Here is a 25,595-nt window from a genome sequence, read left to right as displayed (position 1 = left end):
CTTCCCGGACCGGGGCACGAACCCGCGTCCCCTGTATCGGCAGGCGGACTCTCAACCACTGCGCCACCAGGGAAGCCCAGGGATGATTTTTTTTTTTTTTTTTAGTGTCTCTCACCATTCAAAGAGCGGGGAGAGGGAGGGTAGAAATGAAGGAAAGAGAGAGAACTGTCAGTTCACACGCTCTATGTTATCAATTAGTACAGTCAGTTCTGTTATAATGCGGCATAATATGTTCCTGAAAAATCACGATGCTATGCAAACTCATGTCATGAAAAGCCCAGGACTTAGGGGAAAAAACAGCTGTCAGGGACACATATAAAAAATAAAAGAGCCTAGGAAAGACCCTAGCACAGTTTTTCATACGTTAAATGGTTAAAAAGATAAATAAAAACTATAATAAATATAGCATCTTACCTTGCAAAAGACTTGAAGTGTGCTTGTGGAATTGCGTGTCCAAGGGCTGCAGCTTGTGAGTTACTGTGCAGTGGTAGAAAAAGGGTTATCTGAAATTGGAGGGAAAGTTATGAAAATGAGATATGGGTGGTTGTGATTCATGATATGCAGTGAAGTCAGGGAGCTGGAAGGTGTCTGAGGCGTGCGCGTGTGCATTTTGTCTATTCCCATGTGGCTCAGTTCAGCTAGGTGAGAAGGCCTGTGTTCACCAACTACGTGAAAATAAAATAAAATCACACATAACAAATGTGAAATTTACATTCTACTCAAGTTGTTCCCTAATATTAATAAGGTAGGAATAAATTCTCATTTTCAAAACAAGCATGATAGCAGAACTGACTGTATTTATCCCCGAACTGTGAACGCCTGAAAAACATTCTCTGACTCAGATCCATAGTCACTATTTCCAAAGTCTGTGTTACCCTTCAATTTCCTATCAGCCCAAAGGCTTTACCTAGAAAAAGTTGTTCTTTCCTTGTCAGTATTAAAGTACTACACATAATCTAAATCATTTTTAAACTGCATCTTTGATTGTTTCTTCAGCTTTCCCTGCTGGGGAGATGATGTGCTATCCCCAAACATCCATTCCAACAGAGGAATAAAATGCCTCGTAGTCAATTACTCACTGCCATGGCATGACATTTATTCAGTTGCCAAATATTTACAATGAGCATCTACTAAATACATGGAAACATAGGAGATATAAGATGAAACCACATCCAACTCATCATAGTAAGAGACAGAGACGCGGCTCAGCGGATCATTCAAAGTTAGGCTATGCTACGCACGAGGCGTAAAATATTACAACACATGTAAAAATAACGGTAACACAAGACATAACATGAAGCACCTTAAGAAAATACAGCAAGTACAAAACAGATTAGTTTCAATGTTGGAAGAGGGGACCAGGAGAAATTTAATGGGCCTGATTAGTAGACCTTAAGGACGAGGTAAATTTTGCATATGAGGGAGAGACTTTCTTATTGTGGCATGAGTGAAGGAAAAAGCAGGACATGGAGGTGTAAAGCATAAAGAACAAGAAGTGTAGGCCAGGGACTTCCCTGGCGATCCAGTGGTTAAGAATCTGTGCTTCCACTGCAGGGGGCACAGATCCCTGGTCAGGGAACTAAGATCCTGCATGCCGCGTGGTGTGGCCAAAATAAAAAATAGAAATTGAACAAAAAAAAAAAAAAAAGAAGTATAGGCCATAAATTAAGATACATGACTACAAGTGATAAGTTACGTACCGGACTTTGAATTTGATATGATGGGAAATGGGAAAGCCACAGACAACTTTTAACCAGAAGAGTGCAACATCAGCTATGAATGGGCAATGGGGAGCCCAAAGGGCTTTCAGAGATCCTGAATAAGTTAAGAGACTTCATTCAGAGTCTTTGGACACCAAGCCAGAGCAGCAGGAGGGCTTCCCCAACTACAATCCCAGGCTTTGTGTCCAAGATTGATATTCATGGCTCTACTTAATGGATACTAACCGTGTCATTTGGTCTGGCAAACTGTATAAAAAAGTGGGGGAAAAAAAAGAAAAATTACCTACAAAATGAAGGAAAAGTATTTTTTAGAAACAATGAAGGAAGACGAAGAATGCAATGCAACCTACAGTAATAATAATATTGTCAGATATTTAAATCTGACCATTAGGATCATATAAATAGTGAAGTTAAATAATATGGTTCTGAGTTACATCTAAACATCTGACACAATGTATTTTTAAGATTCAAGAAACTGTATACCAATGTTCCTAAAAGCAAGGCATTCTTGGACAAATGTTCATGTGAGATCTACAGCATTTCAAATGAGATTTTACATTACCAAGTACAGAGAGACAATATTTTAATGTTTCTTCAAAATTTTAGAAAATACATTGAGAATTAAAACTACCACAAGTTTCAGCTAGTCAAATTCCCAAACTTAGTTAGTATATTGTATACAGAAGATTCTGTATACAAAGCTCATAAATTCTAACTAAAATAAGAAGTATAATTTTTCATAGAGCTGAAAATATCATTTTAGGTATCCACATGTCAAATTAAACAGTTAAAAACATACACAAACCTCAACTCTAAAATAAAAAAGAAGTTTTAAAGAATACTTAATGGTTTAATTAAATTAGAACTATCCTATAGCGTAAATGATCAAAAGAATGTATGATAATCTACCTCATTATATCACCTGCACAAAAATTTTATGCAATTCAACTAAGCTATTATTTAAAAATCTAAAATATAATGAGCTGACTTGGAGTCCCTTAAAACTCCAAGGCAGTTCCCTTAAGTAAACTTCATACCTACCTTGATGAATTAATGACACATGATTTCACTGAAAAATAAACCAAAAAGGAGACCTCTTTACACAATTTATTTCAGAATTATTTACATAGAAAATGAGTCTAAACATCTTATCCTCTCCAGAGTCATTTCCTCTTATATGCAGTTTACTTAAACTGAAGAAACTGTTTCCAAGTTTAGCTTCTGAAAACCAAAAACCTCCTTTAAAAGGCTCTAGGTACAGTAGGTACAGGGATATCCTTCTTAAGGTGAGAATAGGTGTGTCAAAAGACAAAATATTTTACATACCATTCCCAGAGTATGATTCCCAGAGTATGTATGAGATTTGTACTAAAAGTGATTCTGACATTTGCCTTGGAATTTTGGCCTGTAAAGCTGACAAAAGCTTTGTAGCAAGGGTAAAAATAAATAAATCCATAAACATCTCAAGGAACCTCATTTTTTTTAGCTGACAAAAAGCTGCAAACAATGCTTGTATAAGTAGTTCAAACTTGTGTGAACTGATAATACTCCTATGGTATAGAGAGTCTCAATAAATAATAGACACATTACAGGAAAATGAACATAGCCAAGAATCCATTTCCAAAAGGATCAATACAGCCATAACCATGGTACCCAAACTCAAGAAGGCATTACATTTACCAGCACCAAAACTGATGTAATCAGTTATTTACTTTTGTTATGTACTACATTGTGATACACTAGTATTAGCTCTCCTTTGTTTTTCTGTAGTATAAATCTTAATTTATACTTGCACTTAATTATTAGTAAGAGAACAAAAAGTCTCCTCCTGAATGTTAAATGTAACAAGCAAATCGATAAGAACTACAAAAATAGTTAGATCTCTATGTATTGAGAATTATATATATTTGCCATTAAGCTCAAATTTTTTATTTAAAACACCCTACATATAAAATTATGGTGTGTTATGAAAGAGTTTTATAAAAAATTATGGATTTTTGGAAAGAGTTGTTTTTTGAAAAATTCCATTAATTGACTATTTAAACATTTACAAGATCCATTAATATACATGGATTAAAAAAAAAACACTTTAAATACACATATTCACTACTTTTTTTGGTCCCAAGCAAAATGTTTACACAGAAATTTGGCAGTGTTAAGTCTGTGGACTCAAAGCCAATAACAACCTAAGAAAACTGAACTTGGTAATAAGCACATTTTCATAGTACAACTAACGGTGTATAACAATCCAAAGTAGTTAATATTTATAGGATAATCACAGTATTTTGCATACCAGATTAATTTTAAAGCAATTTTAAGAAAACATGATATATCTGTGCTTTCCCAACTGTTAACAGTCAACAGATTTCTTCTTAGCTATAATTGGGGCGGGGGGGCGGGGAATTAGTCTCTTAACCATCATGACCTAAGGGGAGGAAATCAATCCTGTATATCCCCATCTCTGTAAGCAAGAAGCCAGGAGGCAGGAGGCAGGGCCCTGTCGCACCTGGAGTACCAATTTCACCAAGTTCAGAATCCACTTGGAATTCCAAATGGGAATTTACAATATTGTCAAAGGGCTTATTGGGACTAAAAGCATTACCACATGTTTCAAGGTCTACAAATATACTCCATGATAATCACGCCTTTGAGAGCCCTCCTTAGCAAAGAAAACATTCACAAACTCAAGCTTACCTACCCTCACAATCCAGGCAGAGCTCCTCTGAGCGATCCTCCAGGCAATACTGAGAGGACATTCCTCTCTGTTCACTCGTTGTGCCAAGTGACCTTTGGCACATCAACATCAGAAAGGGTGGGGCTCGGAGCTTCAGTTTCGACATTGTGCTACACTGAACAAAGTTTCTCTGGTTTCTCCAGGGCGTTAACTAAGACTTCCTCTTCTTGTTAAGTAAGTCAACACAGCCACCACTACATTTCCAAGTCTTCCCTAAAGTGGTAAAGCTTTACATGGTACAAATACTGATGGGGAAATTACTAGGTGCTCTAAATTTACACCAACGCCATACAGGTGGGCTATTATCACTCCCATTTTAAACAGGTGATATCTGAGGAAGAGAGGTTAATAAGTAACTTGTGGGAATTCCAGGTGCTACAATATGGTCAACTGAGCTAATGAAGAAGACTTTCCACCATAAATAAACAACACAGAAAAGATGAGAAAGAGTAACGCATTTTAAAAATTAAATACACAGTTCCACTTGCAGTAAAGAAAAACCCCCTGGTGCCAAACCAAAGCTAAGACTGATGGCCAAAGTGGTAGTAAGCACAAACGCAAATATTGCCCGCTGTAGCCGCCAAGGAAGAATCACTGGATTCTCTTATAGCTCTTAGGTCTAACTGAAATTGGTAAGGAGATGCCCCCTCAAGGAATGGGATCAGAAGAAAGTTCTCTCTCAGGAGAGCAGAGTTAGGCTAAATTTCTGGCCCGGCTTTTCTTCAACACAGGATACAACCTGTCCAACCATTTGTAGCAACCCTGATGCCCATATAGGGACAGAAAAAGAGATCTTGGGCACACAAGTTGGGCATAAAATTGGCTCTGAGGTGCTTCCATAAAACTGGAGCCATTGTCAAAGGGCTGCAATCACAACTGAAAACTGGTGAGGGGGCAGGACAAATCCACCCACTGTCTTAGTAAGACCTCAGTGGAACTTGTCTCTGAGAATCTGGGTGAGAGGGCAGGGGAAACGTTTACAACCAGAAATTAAAACCCTAAGCCTGTGTCACAGCAGTTCTGAAGTCTGAATCTTATTTGTATGAGAATCTCCAAGCTTAAGAAATTAAGAAAAAAAGAGAAAAAAAGGTTCCTGGGCTTGTGATATCCCTGGAGTATGTGAAATAAACAAACATAAAAATACTTTAGAGCTTCCCTGGTGGCCCAGTGGTTGAGAGTCCGCCTGCCGATGCAGGGGACGCGGGTTCGTGCCCCGGTCCGGGAAGATCCCACATGCCGCGGAGCGGCTGGGCCCGTGAGCCATGGCCGCTGAGCCTGCGCATCCGGCGCCTGTGCTCCGCAACGGGAGAGGCCACAACAGTGAGAGGCCCGCGTACGGCAAAAAAAAAAAAAAAAAGGGAACAGCATCACTATAAATAGGTAGGATTTTTAGGCTTGTTTAGAAAAGCACTGATCAATGCCAGAACTCAATGATCTGACAGAACCTACTCACACCAACTTTTCTTCTCTGTCACTTTTCAACCTCCTGGCCACTCTGCCCTACAACTCCTCATTCTGGAAATTCCAACCCATCTCCCAAGCCATTGGGAGACCTCCAGCACCCTTGCAAAACAGATGGAGTGGAAACTGTGATGTACGACCCAGATCCCCTTTCACAACTGAAGGATTTCTTCCCCAGCTGCTGCAGTGCTGCCAGCATACGGGCCTCAGCTATCAGCTGTCTTCAGAATGGCCTTGGCTGAAGTCTCCCCTTGCAAGTTCATGCTCCCCTCCCAGGGCAGCCCACATCCAAAGACTGGCTGACGTGGGGAATATAAAGGCTTGCCCCCCTCTCTCTAGCTGGAGACAATGGTGAAGCACCATCCCAGTTTTAGAGCCTCTAGGGGCTCAGATCTCCACCAAGACTACAGGGCAGCCTAGCGTCCCCTCTGCCCAGGGCTGGTTTCTTCCTTCCACTCCACAGCGGTTGATCTCAACAGCACTTTCTAAGAAACTTCCAGGGCACTAATTTCCACCTCAGAGTCTGCATCCTGGGGAACTCCGACTACAACAGAAGAGCATCAGAAAAAAAAAAAAAGGGGGGGGGCAGGATATGGGGCAGTGCTGTCAAGGAAGTGAAAAGAATAAGAAAGCCTTGAAACCAGCCAGGAGAACAGCAGAAAGTACTAATGTAATCTCTTTCTTTGATAGTAGAAGGGAAACCCTTTTTCCAAATGAACAATATAATCACAAAAATTCCAACCCAACGTATCAGTGTATCTCTGAACTTGACAGTCAAAAAGGATCTTATGGGGTATTCCAATTCTAGCCCCTGTCATTTTGAAGATAAAGCTTTTAGGCCGTGGATCTGCTAAATGCCAAAACTGTTGCTGCTTAGAAATAGGCCCATTTATTCTTTTAAGACATTTACTTTCCCAATAGCAAGTTAACAGGCACATTTAATACCCTGCTAAAACAAGGTTACCAGGGCTTCCCTGGTGGCGCAGTGGTTCAGAATCTGCCTGCTAATGCAGGGGACACGGGTTCGAGCCCTGGTCTGGGGGGATCCCACATGCCGCGGAGCAACTGGGCCCGTGAGCCACAACTACTGAGCCTGCGCGTCTGGAGCCTGTGCTCCGCAACAAGAGAGGCCGCGATAGTGAGAGGCCCGTGCACCGCGATGAAGAGTGGCCCCCGCTCGCCGCAACTAGAGAAAGCCCTCCCACGGAAACGAAGACCCAACACAGCAAAAATAAATTAATTAATTAATAAACTCCTACCCCCAACATCAAAAAAAAAAAAACAACAAGGTTACCAGCAGTGATGTATATGTGTGTGTGTGTGTGTATACAATTTCTAGCTTTCTTTAATAGTCATGGGAAAATGTGCAGCAACCAACCAAACCTATAACGTTCCAAATACATATTTTTCATGTCTACTTCTGGTGAGCTGCCCTATCTTAGAAAGGGGAGAGAATCAACAAAAACCCATGAGCCTTGCTTAGATTTGTCCCATGTCCCAGTGATATAATTCTGATACGTCTTTTAGTCCTGAATCATTGGTAAAGATGTTAACGATAGTTTTATAAAAGGCTAATCTGGTACAGGCTGGTATATGACTAATCATTATCCAGAATAATAATAAAAAAACTGCATGGACTAAAATAATATTCATATACACACTCAGAACGCCAATGACATGGGACAAATCTAAGCAAGGCTCGTGGGTACTTGTTGATTCCCTTACCCTTCTAATATAGGGCAGCATACCAGAAGCAGTCATGAGAAATATTATATATTTGGAAAGTGATAGATTCGACTGCTGTACATTTTTCCATGACTACTGAAGGAAGCTGGAAATTGTGTGCGCACATGCACACGCGCACACACACACACACACACACACACACACACACATATACATCTCTACTGGTAACCTTGCCCTACATTCCACACTTTGTAACCACGAATATAGAGGCAGACAAGATAAGTTATAGCAAAACCTATCAAACTAAGCCCACTGGATCCAAAAAGACATGAAGTCATTTACATAAATTGTTAGGACAGCCAAGCAGAATGGATTAACACTGTTACAATCCACTCATCTTGGAAACCTAAGCAGAACTGCACTCTCAGTTCCTCAATATGTCTTTCATTCCTTCCTCTCCTAAGAATCACAATCTGCTGGGTCTAAGCCAACCCTTCTTCTCCTTCTAACTTTAAAACCTTTTTTTAATGGGAGTAAGAAATTAATGTGCTACAAATATGAGAGAATCCAAAAGAGGTTTCTAAACTCTAAATTGTATATGTCAAATCTCAATTACATACAAGCTAAGGGAGTTGAATTCATATGGGCAGAATGACCAACCAAATGCTCTAACAACTTATCTGGAAGAGGAATGACAGTGCAATAAAATTCATATTGGGGGAGAATCATGTCAAATTATTAACATTTTATAGGCATACAAAAGGGCAAACATGCATGGCATGTGAACGAGAGAAAGAACCAATTTGTTCATATAAAAAAAGATCAAATGAGTCACTACGGGTTTAGAGCTATGGTTTGGACATAGAATCTGGGTTAAAGGTAGAAAACATAAAAAGAGAAGAAACATATAAATGGGCACTTCTTGGGGTGAATAAATACAAACAATAGGACCAACAATACTCATTCTTCGCATAAGTTATTTAGAAGAGTGAGATCATAATTCAATTTTAAGTCTACAGATGGCTTAAGTCTCTTATTATGTTAGGAAAGTACTGATTTAAGAAAAATGAACTCATTATTACTGCAAAATAATGTAATTGTATATAAGTGAATAAAATGGTAGTTTTGCCTTAAATTGGCAAAGTTTATATATTTGGAAAACATCACACAAACTTACTTGATTATGGACTTTAAATGTCATTTTCAACCTAGAAATCACTGTAAAGTTCCAATAAGTCACACTTTTATTTGGCAATTTCAATCAAAAAGCCAACAAAATTTTGAAAAAAACATGGTGAAAACAAAAGAAAAAAGTGATTTCTCGTTTCTATTCATGTCCTATAACCAAAGAGAAGTTGGAAAGTGTGAAGACCTCAGCATTGGGAAACCAAACGCTTGTGTTTATGCCCCAGGTCTGCCACTGAATAGCTCTGTACCCGGGCAAGTAACTTAACCTCCCTCCGGCTGCATTTCCTCACCTGTAAAAGGAGATCAATGAGACCAATTTGTAAACTCTCATTCACATCTATTCTAGAACACTTACCTAATTCAAATTTAAAAATAGAAAATCTACTTAATTAGATTTGGGCTAAAACACAGCCATTGGCAGTTTTACTCTTTTCAACATAAAACGGTTAAGTTTTCAGAAAAAAATAAAATTACCAAATAGTCAGAAAACCTAATGATAAATGAGGAAAAACATTAGTTTGCACGAGGACGTCTATAAATTCACCTCAGAAATTACAAAGAAACACTTTACAGAGCCTCCAATTTCTGCTGAAAATTTCCCATTTAAATACAGACTCCGCCGAAACACAATAGACACAAAGAATTTCTGAGAGGCAGGGAAAATGGAAGCTTTTGGCGTGCAGTACCAATATTTCCCATCATTAAGATTTCACTTAGAGCTTCCTCATTTCACCTGGCTCAGATGGTGCTGCCAGTCCACGTAACTGGCTGCGTGAAGGCATATCAAAAGAACTGATAGGATGTTCCTTGTAAAACAGCATTTTTTTAAACTTATAACGTCATCCCCCAAACCTATGCTTTCCACAAAAAGTTAAAGTCTAAAAAAAATGATAGGACTACTTTAGCCTATTAAAATCATGGGTGCCTTGGAATTCTTAAGTGCCATTTGGAAAGAAAAAGACATTTACTAGTAAGAGTACCAATCCTTTCCCAGAGTACTTTTACCTTAACTCTGTAACAGTCAGGAAATTATCACATTAGCTAGATAACATAACTTAACTTCTCCTAACCTATAATCATGTGCTATAGAACCGGGAAGAAAGGGAGGGAGGATGAAAGGGAGGGGGTAAACCAGCAAATACTGAAAATAACTGAATGCTGATAAGGTACTGTCTTACCAAAAAATCAGGAGAAATGCCCAAGTTTCATTTCAAAGCATGTACCCTCTGAAATGCTGCACAGAACCATCCTGTATATACTTTAACAAGCTAATACTGAGCAACGAGCCTTGAAAAATTAAATCAGGCAGCATTACAGTAAACAGAATGAAACCCCCGTTTTCAGAGCAGCAGTTTAGAGAAAGCTGTGTAAATAGCTGTTAAAATGATATAGCCTATGGCATCCTTCGAAAATAAAGCCTGCGATTAAATTTGCACATCAAATGATCCTTGAAGCCGGTATGTTACCACTAAATAGGGGGTGGCAGACGGGGCTTAAATCAGACAGGCCTTGCCAGTGGCACAGAGAGTTGCCGTCACGCAAAGAAAACCCCCTGCACAAACACCGAAGCTGAATGCAGGAGGCTATACCAGTTTTAAAAGTGATTTAACTTCTTCGAAGATCATTGGACTAGAGTTTGCCCAGTCAGCAGAATTTAGTTATGGCCTTCGGCGGAAAAGTGCTAATACAATGAACGGTTACCCTGGTTGGGCAAAATATTAGGGGTCACTTATTTTCAGTCGATAAAATGTTGATTCTCCAAACCAATTCTTAATCTTTCTTTAGTTTGCAGTTTCAAGACCTTTTAATGATGGCTCTAACACTAGTCTCTAATTCCCCCGTATTCCTGATGTGGGGCTACGGAAAATAGACGAAATAAACCTATGTCAAGAGTAGCATGCTGGGGGACGGGTAAATAAATTAGAAGTTTGGTATCAGCAGACAAAACTACTATATATAAAATGGATAAACAACAAGGTCCTACTGTATAGCACAGGGAACTATATTCAATATCTTGTGATAAACTATAATGGAAAAGAATCTGAAAAAGAATACATATATATATGTGTGTGTGTATATATATATGTGTATAACTGAATCACTTTGCTGTAACTAACACAACATTGTAAATTAACTATACTTCAATATAAATTTTAAAAAGAGTAGCACGTTGTGGTCAAAAGAGCCATGGATTTGAAACCTACAACCTTAATTGTTTCCCCTGGCTCTACAATTTTGTATTACATGACCTTAAACAAATCATTAGTATAGGCAATAGAATGTAAAGAACTTGACTTTATGTGCACAACAGGTAAGCCCTGTTACTCACAGCTGTATGACTTTGGCCAAATTACTTCACTAAGTCTTTTTTGCTTGTCTATGAAGTGAAAATAACAGAATCTTCTTCATAGAGGCTGAATGAAATAATGCTGTCAAGAGCACAGCACAGTGCCTGATTAACTGTCAGGAATAAATGAGAGCTTAAAAAACGTCACTACTTCTCTGAGTTTTCTTTACCTTTTTAAGTAATCTGCCTCAGAAATCAAGATGTTATATCTTAGAATAATTTCCTGCGCTTCACAGTATCTTTATCAGGTCACTAATTATTTAAGAAAGCTGAGTCTCCTCAAAATTAAAAGACCTAAATTTTGTTCACAGCTACGTAACCTTCTGTATTTGCCTTTAAAATCTTCTTTTCACTTTGGTTAAATAGGTATTTCATAATGATCTGTGATCCTATTTGATATTTATCACAAAAATCCCGAAGTCTTTTAGACTTCAAACTAATTTTGAAGTTTCCCAGAGGGTTCCTGGAAAATCTCAAAGGATTTGTCTCTTATCTTATAAAAGAGAGGCGTTAAAATAATTAGGTTTATTTGGAATTTAAATGACATGGGAAGGACTGTAAAATAAGACGTGATCATAAACCCTCATAGGTTCTATGTGTATGGATAGATCCTATTAGTGTAAGTATTTCAGAAATTGTGTGAAGTTCATAGAAATGTGTCAATACTTGTCAATAATTTGCCCGAGTATTAAATTGCTGTATGCCACAGAAATAACTAAATTTCCTTATCAAATGAACTCTCATAAGAACTTTAACCATGACTGTTTTTAAGTCTTTTGTCATTCACAGACAGTTATTGTTTTACTCTGATTCTTCCCCTAACGTTTTTACAATCAGTTACTGTGAGAACACTCCATAATGGCATAACTTGAATACTTTGAGACCATGCCACTGGACTGTGTAAGAATTTCCAGAACTAATGCAGAAGCTGATGGATTCATAGAACTGCTAATCAAAGATGAAGCAGAACATGGGACTGAATGAACTGACTGTTTATGACTTTTGTTTGAAGCATTGCTGGTTCTTTAATGTTACATCTTCCAGATGTAAAGAAATCTTTTTCTCTTTACTCTTAAGCTACCTATAATTCACAGCAATCTGGTGAATTACACCTTTGTTAACAGAATTGAAGCAATTATCTCTTCTCCCTACCTGAGCCCTCCAGAATTAGAAAACCCTCCATGAGTGTTCTTATTTTCAAGGCAATATAGTTATTCACATAAGTTCAATAAGCATCTGTTCTCCTTGTAACAGGACACAATCGTAAATATTGGCTATATTAGCAAAGCTTGGACTGGAATGTCATGTCTGAGAATGATGTGCACAGAATCAGATATGACCAGACAGCTTTAAGGAACTAAGGTTTAATTTAAGGAGCCAATATATGTATAAAGCTCCCCTTCAAAAACCAGCCTGGTACCTTGCTTATAAGGTTCCTGAACAGGTGAGTAAGGAAGGTCACTTCCTGGAAGACCCAGGAACCTCGGGATATTTTGGGGATCTCGAGAACAGTGTAATTCACCCAAGTCTATATGTGTTACAGGCAAAAGCTGAGGGTGTCATTGGCTTGGTTTCCTAATCCTGGAAAGATTTTAAAAGTCCAATCTGAGATTCCTTATTAGAAGTGGTCCCAGCAAAGCAGACTTAAAAAGAGCATATAGGGCTTCCCTGGTGGCACAGTGGTTGAGAGTCCGCCTGCCGATGCAGGGGACGCTGGTTCGTGCCCCGGTCTGGGAAGATCCCACATGCCGCGGAGCGGCTGGGCCCGTGAGCCATGGCCGCTGAGCCTGCGCGTCCGGAGCCTGTGCTCCGCAACGGGAGAGGCCACAACAGTGAGGCCCGCGTACCGAAAAAAAAAAAAAAAGAGCATATATAGTCAATCACTATTCTTGCTGGACTGATGTAAATAATCAGGCCAAGTTTAATGAGAATAGACTTATTCTGCAAACAAATTAGTCTTACTTAGAATACCTTTGATAGAAATGGGGGTGTCAATAGAAACAAAAAATTATGTTTCAATGGAAAACTACAGCACACCCCTGTGGTTATTAAATTCTTGCCTTGTTCATTGTCTTTGAGGTTTTGTTATCTCCCTGTAAACTGGACTGGATCCTGAATTCTTCTAGGATCCTCCAATACCTAGCTACAACTCTCCAAACTGATGCGTCCAATTTTTCTCCCACCCTTCTGACCTGGAATCACTGAAAATTAAAACTGTCTCTTTCCCAAAGTCCGGCAAGCTGCAGCTGGACAACTTGATGTGAACTTCAGAGAAATCACCACAATAACACATGTATGGACAACCCTCCTGCCTGTTGCCATGTGGGCCCCTCAGAAAGTTCACCAGAACACCTGATGACATCACCAGGGACAAACTATGAACCAGGAAAATCTGTCAGATTGCTACTGCTTGCTCTCACTCCATCTGAAGATTCTTTGAGTCCAACGTCTAGAAATGATCGTGACGAATGATTGCTCTCTGGACTCAAAAACTAAGTTCATGGTTTGTTCTAACCATTAACCTGTTTTTTCTTTTGTCTCCATGGAAATGTTCAGGACTCAGAGACTGTTTTAATGGGTTATCGGACAATCTACAACTAACTCAGTTTCTGGACTGTGAAAGTTCTTGGGGAAGTTTCAGAATGAATGACAGGGTTCAGGACACACTACCCCCCAAATATGGCACCTTGGCATACTGAATATTTTAAGGTGAAGGAGTTTGAGGAAACAGCAGAAGCAGGAAGGTCACCTGATCTTCACCAAGATTTTCTCCCCTGAAACAGGTCCTAAAACGCTCGTGTGAGAAGTGCGCTTCCTATACCCAGAGAAAAGGAGCGTCCTTATCTCTGAAGACAAAGGGCCACAGAACAATCCGAACACACAGGCCTTGTTAAATCCCCCCCACTTCCCTACACTTATCTCATACTCTTTAATCTATCATATTCCTGCCCAGCTGTCCACTCTTCATAAAACCCAGCATAAAAACACTCAGATCTAACTATTTCTTCATTTCCTTATGAAGGCTCCGTGTCACATACAACTTTCACTAAATAAATGTGTGTGCTTTTCTCCTGTTAATTTGTCCTTGTCAGTTTAATTTGCAGGTCCAGCCAGGGACCCTGAGAGGGTTAAGGAAAACATTTTCCTCCCCTATGCTCCACAGACATTATACTTACACTCTTACCAATAGTTTATAAGGTTCTTTTTCTATTCTCCCACACCCTCACCAAAACACTACCGCATCACTTGTTTTAAAAATCTATTCCAATTTGACAGAAGAAAATTTTTTCACACATCTTTTAGTTTAGCAGTGATATTCATCTCTCTTTAAAACCATTTCTGTATAACTTCTTCAAAATTTTCTTGCTGATTTTTCACCTTTTTTTCTTTTAGACCAACAGGATTCATTCTGTCCATTGTCAGCATGGATCTTTAAAAATTGTGTATATAAGGCAAAACATGCATAAGATTTTTCCTCTAGACCAAAATAAACATACAACTTAAATATATGTTTTCAATGTCAAACTGTAACTTACAAAACATAACGTAGACCCTATTCTATATCTATACCTTTAAAAAAAAAAAAAGGCAGATTAGGTCTTTCTGTACTCTCAATAATAATATCACACATGATCCCTGAACTAAAAACCACATTTGTTTATCTTTTTATAAATCCGATGCATGTGGTAATCCTTTCTTTATCCTGCCTAGATTATTCTAATTATATTTAATCTAAAACCAGAAGTGGTTTTTGACCAACTCCCAAGTTAAGGTCATTTTGTACTTCAGAAGATAAAGCTTACACATTAACCTAATGCTACCTCTTCCATCCCAAAGAGGACACAGCTTAATTTTTACCGCAAAAACAGAATTAAGTTTCAAGATAACCAATACATTGACTATTCTGGTACCAAAGCATCACTTCATTTATGTGAGGATGCCTGTTGTCACTCTTTCTTTATTTCTTAATGACTTTGAGTATTATAGTATTCATTGACACTCAAAATATCACCCCTGAGTCAGTCAGTCAGTCAATCCCTAAGGCTTATGAACTTCCAGAGCTTGATGTCAAAATCCAATCCTCACCTCAGATTCCCAGGATAAACTGTGCATTTTACATATATGGTATGTTTCAAATGCCACCCAAAAATCTCCCTTAAATGACTTCAACATTCTAGAGAAGACTAAGATTCAGGAAGAACAACGTGGCTTTTCTGAATATGAATTAATTTTATCAAATGCTTTCTATATCTTTAGATATAAAAATTAATTCAAATCAGCTATAATTCTATTTTAAAATTTGGCTGCTATGGTATAATAGGTACATATTACATAGTCGCTTACATGGATTTCAAGATTTTTACATGGATCTTTTAGAAAGACACATACATATGCATAACTCCCACACCAATTCTCTTGGCATTGCTCCATTTTGTAAGGGAGCCTGTTTACAGACATCTCAGGATCTGCAAGTAATGGATACTGCTTTAAGTAATGGATACTGCTTCAAGGTTCCCCCCCGCTAAATTAAGATAGTACAAAATGCATGAAAATTATGAGCCTTCAGTTCACTTTATGTCATTTTGATTCATTTAACAATGAAACAAAATTCAATATCTACAAAAGATCACTCATTCCCAGGTATCCTGTTAGGGAATTTTTTTTTTTTTTTAATCCACTCTGTTTACTTCAAGGCAAACGCTATTCTGCATGCCACGAGGATACCACTAGCCCACGGACATATGCCAATAAATCAGGATAAGCCAGAAATATCTGATACTTACCTGCTAGCTCTCTAAGCCAACTTCTGCTATTTGTGAAGACTGTCAGCAATTACAGCAGCAACACACTTTATCTCACATCACTAACTTTGCATTGCCTGAAATCACTCTCAGAGTGTGGGTATGCACACACATATATAGTCTACAGAGCACTTTCACCTTCTTATATTTCATCTTAATTCTCTTTTGTCACCCTATCGAAAATTATACAATGGGGTTATACCAATGACTCTTAAGTCATATGGTGACTCACCCACTACTCAGTACTAACCTTGAACATCAGATCTGTAGAAATCTCATTACAACAGGCCTGATTCATCACGAAAGGACAGAGATATAGAAGAGGGAAAAAAATATGAATGAGGGGAAAAATATGAATTTTAAAAATTCATAAGCTCTCTCAATAAACAACTATTTATAGTATATGTTTATTAGGTGTCTGTTGAAATTATTTGTTGAAATTTGTCTCACGTGAGTAGGCTGATTGGTTCATAAATAAGATGCAGAATTTGCCCTTTAGGTTACTCTGTATTACAGATATAGATACGCACACTAAAAGCATACTAGTAGCACAGGTATACGCATAAACATTAAACACAGCACGAACCTAATAAAATCGTACTTAAGTATAAATAAAAGATCAGAAGACTTTAATATGATGGCTAAGGAGGAGTTAGTCAGAAAAACTGAATAAACAGACAAAAAGGTTTCGGGAAGCAAACTGCCACTTTTCTTCTAGTAAAGTTAGAAAGACTTTGCGGGGAGCTAATACCTGAAGATGATTTCACAACCACAACTAAAGAGCCTGATAAAGCAAGAAGGATTAAGTGTTCCTTCCCTATGAAAGACAAGCTGAGGAACAAAGGATACAAGTAGGAAGGAAAACAGCAAGAAACAAGATGAATAATTATTGTCAAGGAGGACAGAGTGATAGGATTGGGGGAGGGGGCTGAGAATTTCATATTCAGCTGTGGGGTATAAAATTCAGTCCCTGTCATTGGCAGAGAAGAAAATCTTAAAACGAAACCACCTTGAGAAGGCAGCATCAGTTCACTAGAGTTCAGATATGTGGCAAAGTCCAAGTCAGAGAACTAGAACAGCTAAGTTCTACAGTGATAAATGCCAAGTGGATTTATGAAAAAGGGTCTAAAGGGAAGTGCCAGGTTTTGTCAAAAGCCTGGATAGCTATGGAGTGACAGCAAAGAGTGAAGATATATGTATGTATGTGTGTATATATATATACACACACATACACACACATATGGACATATATACAGAATGCTTTCTTGCTGGAGACATTCGTGATGCAGTGGGCGTTCCTCAAAATAGTGAGATGGCAATAAGAGGCAGGTTTTGAAGTGACAACCTGTAGTTTTATCTTCCTTATTTATTTATTAATTAATTATTAATTCATTCATTCATTTAACGTAAGTTGGTAATTAGTTTTCCTGCCTCCTTTTGCCTCCTGAAAGAATGAATAATGATTTACGGAGTGCCTATTATGAAACATGTACCATATTAGGTATAAATGAAATCATATAGTCATTCTAGAAGCATAAATGATTATTATGAATTCTCTTAATGATGTAGAAGTAAAAGAGAGAGAGGAAAATCCCTTCAATTCAACTAATTAAATGGAAAACCATTTCGATTACTGAGAGTTACAAGTTAGAGAAGACAAACTATAACCAGAACTGAACTAAATGAAATGTTGTTGCATGTGACTCCTGAGATTTAAATTATTAAATAGATCAGAATGACTGTAATTCAGTAAGTGGTATTTTCTCAGGGTTTGAAATTCACTAGCTCTTTTAAATCATTCCACTCTGGAAATTATATTAGTTGTTTACTTAAATCTGAGTGATACACAAGTAATTACACTTTTACTGTTTAAATTTCTCACACGGCCTGTGGCATCTGGGGTTCTGGTTGTTTTCCTGGTTGATTTAATTTCTAAACATCTAGGACTGTATAGAGTTGGGCTTGGTATAGAGCATCAACCCCACATCGGAAGCTCTCATCACATCCAGTCTGACCATTTGGCATATAATATATATCTCCAAATCAACAACTCATTTTATTATCTCGAATTCATTGTTTCACTTGTGTTCATCCCTCCTCATTCTTATGTTACATTTTAAATGTAACTGAAAAACCTTAATATTTCTTTTAACATTTGTAGATACAGACAGGTTTAAGGTTGACAGCCGACCCATTGCCACAGCTTACATAAATATAGTAAAGCAACATACTTGAAATGTTGACTCATTAAAATCAAGAATGGATAAGTCAAGCTTCCTTTATCAAGATGTTTTTGTCAGTTTTCTTCGCCCTCCCCCATAATGCTCCAACAAATGATGACAAGTTCACAACTGCAGTCCAGGGTAACGACTCCCCACCAGTTCCGATTGCAAAGGGAAGGTTGGAAGCAGTGTGAAAGGAGTAAGCTCCTGCTACTTAGCACTGAAAGGAAATAATCAACAGATTAAAAGCATTGATGCAGCGAATTCTACTAAATCACTAGTTTTGCCTTCTAACTACTTGCTTTTTAATGATGGAAATTTAACTGCTGCCCAAAGTGTGGGCAACTGGTAGTAAGAAAACACAGGTGACCCAAGCTGGAAGAATCGTGCCAACTGTGAAACTAAACAGGCTATTCATCACCATGGTAATAACTCTTAAAACAGACACAGAAGCCAATTCATAGATTCCAATTTCAAACCAGGAAGAGATTTGGGAGTGTATACATGTATATAATTTATACAGTGTCCAGTGCCAAACTAATAACAGTCCAAGAGATGAAGCTTAAAGTAACTACAGAAGTGGCCCTTTTAGTAGCATGGACTCCCAATGCACGGAAAGGTAATCTGTTTCTTTTGACAAAGAACCTCAGAGAATGTTACAAAAACACAGCAACAATAATCAGGAACATTCTCCCAGGTGTTGAGTCATTAATTGAATTTGAAAGGTCAGGCATTACTCCTAACACCACTCTATCTACCTGAGGACAGTATACATCTTTTGCAAGAAAATAAAGTCCAAAGTTTATGCCTTGTGACTTACTTTGAATGCAAAAGAAATTTGTCTCATATCTGAGATTTTGAATAAGTTTAACTGAAAATGGTCTTTTCAGAGATACTATTTCCAGAAATATTCGAAGCACAATATATTTTGATATCAAGGTTTGGTAGCAAAATATTCAAACCAAGGAAAATGTGCTAAAACACAACTAAGAAAATAAAAAGATAAGCCACAGACGGGAATACTTAGAAATCATATTTCTTTTAACATTTCCTTCAAGGCAAGGGTACTTGTGACAAATCCCCATTTGTGATAAGGAGTCAGGAAGATACACTAGAACTAGACCGTTCATATCTGCAGGGAGCTTAGAAATTAAGGGGCTTTAAGATAGATCATTCTAATTCGCATATGAAACTTAACTTTTTGAGGGCAGGGACCTTACCTTTACACTGACCTACTACTCAACCTTTGCTACATTTGCTTCCTGTGTTACTAAGGAGAATAACAAACTTGACCATCAGGCACCCTATAAATTTATGTCAGTATTAGTTGGTCTCTGATTGCTGCTCATCAACGCTTTCTTTCCTTTTGGTTCCACCACATATTCCCCATAATAACCATATTTTCAAGCTATAATACAGCTCCTCTTTTCCTTCACCCTCCTCAGAAAATAACTGCACTTCCCATATAACCATAAAAAATGGAGACAAGCTGAATGGCCTCCTTAATCTACATGGAAATAAGAAAATCTCCAATAGCACAAAAGGTTTTTCAGATGTTAAATACTACTTTAAAAATGGATTCACATATGACAAGCTTCCACATGACATTTAAAATACTCCGTTTACTCATTTCAGAAATGCATCCCAGGCAAAAAGTTCAGTCAGTAATATATCTTATAGTACTACCCTACAGGCATGTCTTTATGTGCTATGGAATGGAAATAAATTCTTTTTGGATAGAATAATCAAAATGTTCTGAGCAACTGTTACCCAAGTTTTTTCGCTGACTGAATCAAATCCCCTAAACAGAATACTTGTCCTCCTAGAAATATTTACTGCCTTTTCAAAGTATTTTGAAGAATTAAATTCAGAGTATAAAACTTTAAAATAAGCTTTTCACCATTTTAAATGTTTCACTCAGCCTTTTTCACCTCATGTGAACTTCACACGAAAAGATTCAGAGCTAGAGTATTTTCTGAATAGAAACATGTTTTCCAGTATTTTTGCAAAAAAAGATTTCATTCAGTTTGACGTGTCAGTAGTTTCAATTATCCCCAAACTGACAGCAAGAAGTTACTCCACGTGCTGTTATCTAACCTCTACAGCTTGTACATTCAAACTCTGAACTGAGAGACAAAAAGTAAAGTGTGCCTGTTTGCAGGCAAAAGGAAGCTGATGATTCATCACTGTATATATGTCTGTTCTTTAAAATCTGATTTCATGGTAGAATTTTTTCATCATATCCACAAAATGGAAACACTCTGAAAAGGTGGAGTTTTTAAAAGTGGTTATTACTTTTTTGAGTGTTGCTTTTGCAAAGGTAAATAGTTTAAATAGCTGTCTGCTTCTGAGAGTAGTTAAGTCTGAAGTTAAACTGTGTATTTCATAAAATTCTAACACTATTGCCAGAAAGAGCTCGTTAGTGACCAATTAACCCATTTCCATAATTCTGTGGTAACCCCAGTCAGATATGTTTACCTATCTGTAAGCCTGGACTTTCTCACCCTAACAAAGATGAATAGTGCAACAAAGAACTCCAAACCGCACACAATTCTCAAGGTGATCTACTGAAACAACAAGAGACCTTTACAAGGCTGCATTCTATAATCATGACAATAATGACAACAAGGAGGAGAAGAAATCAGAAATGACAATAATTACCTAAGCACCTATTAGTGCTCTGCGCTGTACTAGGCACTCCCTATATGCTAGCTCATTTAATTCCAAAAATTCTATAAAGGTAATGATGTACCCATTTTATAACTCTGAAGGTTGAGGCTCAGAGCAGATACATGCCCCAAATTTGACAAGTATTAATAAGATGGTGAAGGCTATGAACACAGGCCTTCTGCTACATCCTACACTCACTATTTAAATTTTTAAAAAACGAGTAAAAGCCTTACAACTATGTTTCTTTGGACTGGTCCATTACTTTTGGGGAAACCAAAGAAATGACTTATAAGCAAAACAATATAAGCCAATTATTTAATAAGTAAGAAACCAACATTTCTTTTGAAGATACAAAAGCATGTGATTTGCCATTGCATAAAGAGAACACAGAAGTAGCTGCCAGATGACTCAACCAAGCAATCAATTAGAGGTTAAAGTGTTAAGAAGAAGAATTAAAAGAATTAAAGAAGAAGAATTAAAACTGTAGCACTAGCTCTGAAGATTAAAGGACAGGTCACTAGTCATTGTGAAAGGCCCTGAACACAACATTCCCTTCAGTCACTTTGCAAGGAGCTGAATAATAAGTAAAGTGTGCAAGGAAAATATAATTTTCCTCTAGACTAAGACACAGTCACAGCTGCAACATTAGACAAAAGACCAAATCATCTAGCTACAGAGTACCGACCACCACACTAGAATGTGATAATACCTGCATAACAGTGTATGTGAAGATAGTCATTTTACTACCACCCCACCAGTATTTCTCTTCTAAGATGTAGGAAAATACCCTCAAAACATAGTTGCTGGAAAGAAATACAGTCATCACATTTACTAAATAGTATCCAGGCACCTTTACAAAACCTAGGTATACATTTTGGGAGACCAAGAATAAGAGGATATGTGAAAAAAAATCTCAGCTCAAAAAAGAGACAGACCATGGCGTGTAATTGTAGGCTGAAGAACAAGAAGAGAAATAAAGGAAGTTGAAAAGAAAACCAAACAAAAAAACTGACGGAGTTAGAAGAAACACTCAGCTTTACCAAGCTTCAGACCACAGACACCAAGGCATATAGATGAATGGCTAAAATTCTAGAGAAGGGAAAAATCAGATCTAGATCATTTTTCCACAGCAAGAATGTAAAATTCTGAATATAAAGATACTCTAAATATAAACAGGTTTTTAATGGAAAATACATTTTTAGTAACTCATAGATTAATAATTCCTTCTAATATTTCCTAATAAGTAAAGAAATTTATAGTTCTAGACACTCCAGTGATTTCAAGATCATCTAATTGGTTTTATTTTATTTTGTGTTCTTTCCTCCACCACTTCTACATCCTCTTACTTTCCTCCTCTTCTCCTTTTGTGCTTGCCAGTTTTTTCAGAAACAATACATAAGATGGCCCTGTCTTGCTATAATTACCACTGTCTCGGTGGTATTAGGCTACAATTACATTCAAAATGTTCATACTTAAAAAGATTCTCTCCAAGTAAACTGTTAATTCCCATTTAATTCACTGTGACAGTTAGAATATTAATGCCTGTATCTTACATTTTTTTTAATTAAAACACTTTCATATCCACAATCTCAATTTTTTTTTTTTAATTTATTCATTTCTGGCTGTGTTGGGTCTTCGTTTCTGTGCGAGGGCTTTCTCTAGTTGTGGCGAGCGGGGGCCACTCTTCATCGTGGTGTGCGGGCCTCTCACTGTCGCGGCCTCTCTTGTTGCGGAGCACAGGCTCCAGATGCGCAGGCTCAGCAGTTATGGCTCAGGGGCCCGGCCGCTCTGCGGCATGTGGGATCCCCCCAGACCAGGGCTCGAACCCGTGTCCCCTGCACCGGCAGGCAGACTTTCAACCACCGCACCACCAGGGAAGCCCCCACGATCTCAATTTATTCTCACAATATGTAATGTGGAAGGTACCAGAGCCAATAGCCATATCACTCCCACTTTAAAATCGGCAAACTGACACAAAGAATTCAACACAGAGGGTACGTGCAGCAGAGCCAGCTGTGCGGGAGCTTCACACAGCCTGGGGCTTTCACCACCACTCCAAACTAACAGCATTTCAGGGATAATTGTAATATGTCTCTGAGTAAATGCAAATGACTACATTTCCTAAGAAACAGCAGAATGCTTTAAATATACTAATTGATCTACAAACGAACTCACCACAAAAATGAAAATATGCTCCAATTCTTACGTTTCCATTTCAGTCCAATAAGAGCTATATTAGAGAAGACCTTCACATAAAAGTAAATGGATAAAAGGAAAATACCACTCATTTTTAAGCACAGCATGCAAACAGTAGTTGCTTTTTCTTAATAAATACACTTTGTTCTCTTTTACTCATACTCTGTGTTCTCTTTTTATCTAGATTCAAAATTATATGGATGGAAAAGATACAGAGGCAAGAGACCGTGAAGAATCACATATTGTGACAGGCACACGAACATGCTATCTGATCTAGTTCTTGCAGTCACTCTGGGAAGTACTGGACAAAATAAGATTCTAAGACTTAAACTAGGACTTGAATCCACGTTTAACCCCAAATGCCTCAAAGATGCTTTATTTTGCATCTTTGTAATCGCTTCTAGCATTTCACAAACTGTTAAGTAGAAGAGGCATATTTAACTATTTCCTACATGTAGCTGGACTTGTATATTCAGCTCAAGGCCTACAAATAAACATAGTAACCAGGGTATTTTAAATAGACCCATATTAAAAGTGCATGCTATTAAGTGACCTACATCTATGTAACTTATAATACTGTAAAGTACATTTTAAATATGTACCTATCTATTGGATGTTTAGAGAATGCATATGTGTGAAAAAAATTTTTAAACCTAGGATAGAGAAAAATGCCAATAATAAGACGAGGACAAATAGTTCACGTTTTAAATCAGAAACTATCACTAATAACATATAATTGGAAAGAACAAATTATGTAATAATTAACAGTGTTGACTTCTGTGTCACAAGAGTCTAACAGCAATGAGAATGGACTTTGGAATACAGGAGATCTGAATTTGAATCTCAACTCTGTAAGTCAACACAATGGAAATACTGAAGATCAGCATTCCATTCTTCTATTCAGATCCTAACATAATAAAATGTTAATTGTCTAGAGGCCACACATATATGACACCTCAGCAATGTCAAGAAGTAAATTTAAAAGTTACAAGGCTAGTTAAATAGATTCCACATAGTCTATGTGCTAAACTTCTGCATTTTACTCTGCAAAGATGCCCTCAAGCTCAGCTTGGATCTTTTTAAATCTTATTTAAAAAAAAGTTCTAATGAAGTCGGTAATCAAATCAATCCACAGCAGGTTAGAACTACTGCTTAGAAGCATTAAATTTGAATTTTAAGACTGCCAAAAGTTGCAGAAAGAAAGGATATCAAAAAGAAAATGCTAGGTTTTAATAACAAGAGAAAAATAAAACATAAGATGTGAAGAAAAAATTTATAAAACATCCTGAGAATATCTGACATAGAACCATATAACCATGCATATATCAACAGTGTCCAATGATACACTGTATTACAACCCAAATAAATAGTATTCATGGTCATGAATTACATTCCACTTAATAAGGCTGGAGAGTACTTGACGCTTGTAAGAAAAACTGCCATCCTAAGAGTTTAAAGATAAACAAATAAAATCCTAATATTTAAAGAATTATGCTTTAACTCATGTAGTTAGATAGCTAGGAAATTCACTTGTTTGTGAATTTGAAAAGAATATTGTATCTATTTACAATAGGAAAAAACTCTCAACAAGTGTGTGTAGCGGGAATGTACCTCAACATAAATACCACATCTGATAAGCCCACAGCTAATATGATATTCAATGATGAAAGGCTGAAAGCTTTTCATCTAAGATCAGGAATAAGACAAAGATGCTCACTCCCACCATTTTTATTCAACATAGTATTAAAAGTTCTAGCCAAAGGAATTAGGTGAAAAAAAAAGAAAAAAAGCATCTAAACTGGAATGAGAGAAGTAAAACTGTCACTATTTACAGATGACATTATACATAGAAAACCCTAAAGACAACACCAAAAAACTGGTAGAACTAATAAATGAATTCAGTGAAGTTGTATATTGCAAAACTAATATACAAAAACCTGTTGTGTTTCTATACACTAAAAATGAACTATCAGAGAGAGAAATTAAGAAAATAATTCCTTTTACAATTTCATCAAAAAGAATAAAATACCTAGGAATAAATTTAACCAAGGGGATGAAAAACCTGTACACTGAAAACTATAAGACATTAATGAAAGAAATTAAAATATATGAATAAATGGAAAGATATTCTGTGGTCATGGATTAGAAAAATTAATATTGTTAAAATATCCACACTACCCAAAGCAATCTACAGATTCGATGCAATAGCCATCAAAATTCCAACGGCATTTTTTCACAGAAACAGAACAAACAATCCTATAACGTGCATGGAACCACGAAAGACCCTGAAGAGCCAAAGTCATCTTGAGAAAGAACAGAGCTGGAGTCATCATGCTCCTGATTTCAAATTATATTACATGGTCATAGTGATTAAAACAGTATGGTATTAGAATAAAAACAGACAACAGATCACCGGAATGAATCGAGAGTCCAGAAATAAACGCACACACATACATGGTCAATTAATCGATGACAAAAGAGCCAAGAATATATAATGGGGTAACAATAGTCTCTTCAATAAGTGGTGTTGGGAAAAATGGACAGCCACATGCAAAAGTATGAAACTGG

General features: G+C 37.3%; 1 protein-coding gene across 7 annotated transcripts in view; it reads right to left on the bottom strand.

Annotated features, from left to right (window-relative positions):
* EPS8 (EGFR pathway substrate 8, signaling adaptor) overlaps window positions 1-25,595 on the bottom strand; it is a 206,080-nt gene that overhangs the window by 113,904 nt on the left and 66,581 nt on the right. Inside the window, exons 1-2 of one of the 7 annotated variants that reach the window (XM_073789007.1) lie at window positions 4,420-4,445; window positions 415-503 (exon numbers count right to left, since the gene is read on the bottom strand). The exons of 2 other annotated variants lie outside the window; for them this stretch is intronic. The gene's annotated coding sequence lies outside the window, so the exon portion shown is untranslated. Of the gene's footprint in view, window positions 1-414; window positions 504-2,762; window positions 2,791-4,419; window positions 4,446-25,595 lie in introns of those variants that run through there. 4 more of the 7 variants (XM_073789006.1, XM_073789008.1, XM_073789012.1 and 1 more) reach the window with 4 other exon arrangements.

The sequence above is a fragment of the Tursiops truncatus genome, chromosome 11, assembly GCF_011762595.2.
Source record: "Tursiops truncatus isolate mTurTru1 chromosome 11, mTurTru1.mat.Y, whole genome shotgun sequence".
NCBI lineage: Eukaryota > Metazoa > Chordata > Mammalia > Artiodactyla > Delphinidae > Tursiops > Tursiops truncatus.
This window is presented reverse-complemented; position numbering and strand designations above follow the sequence as displayed.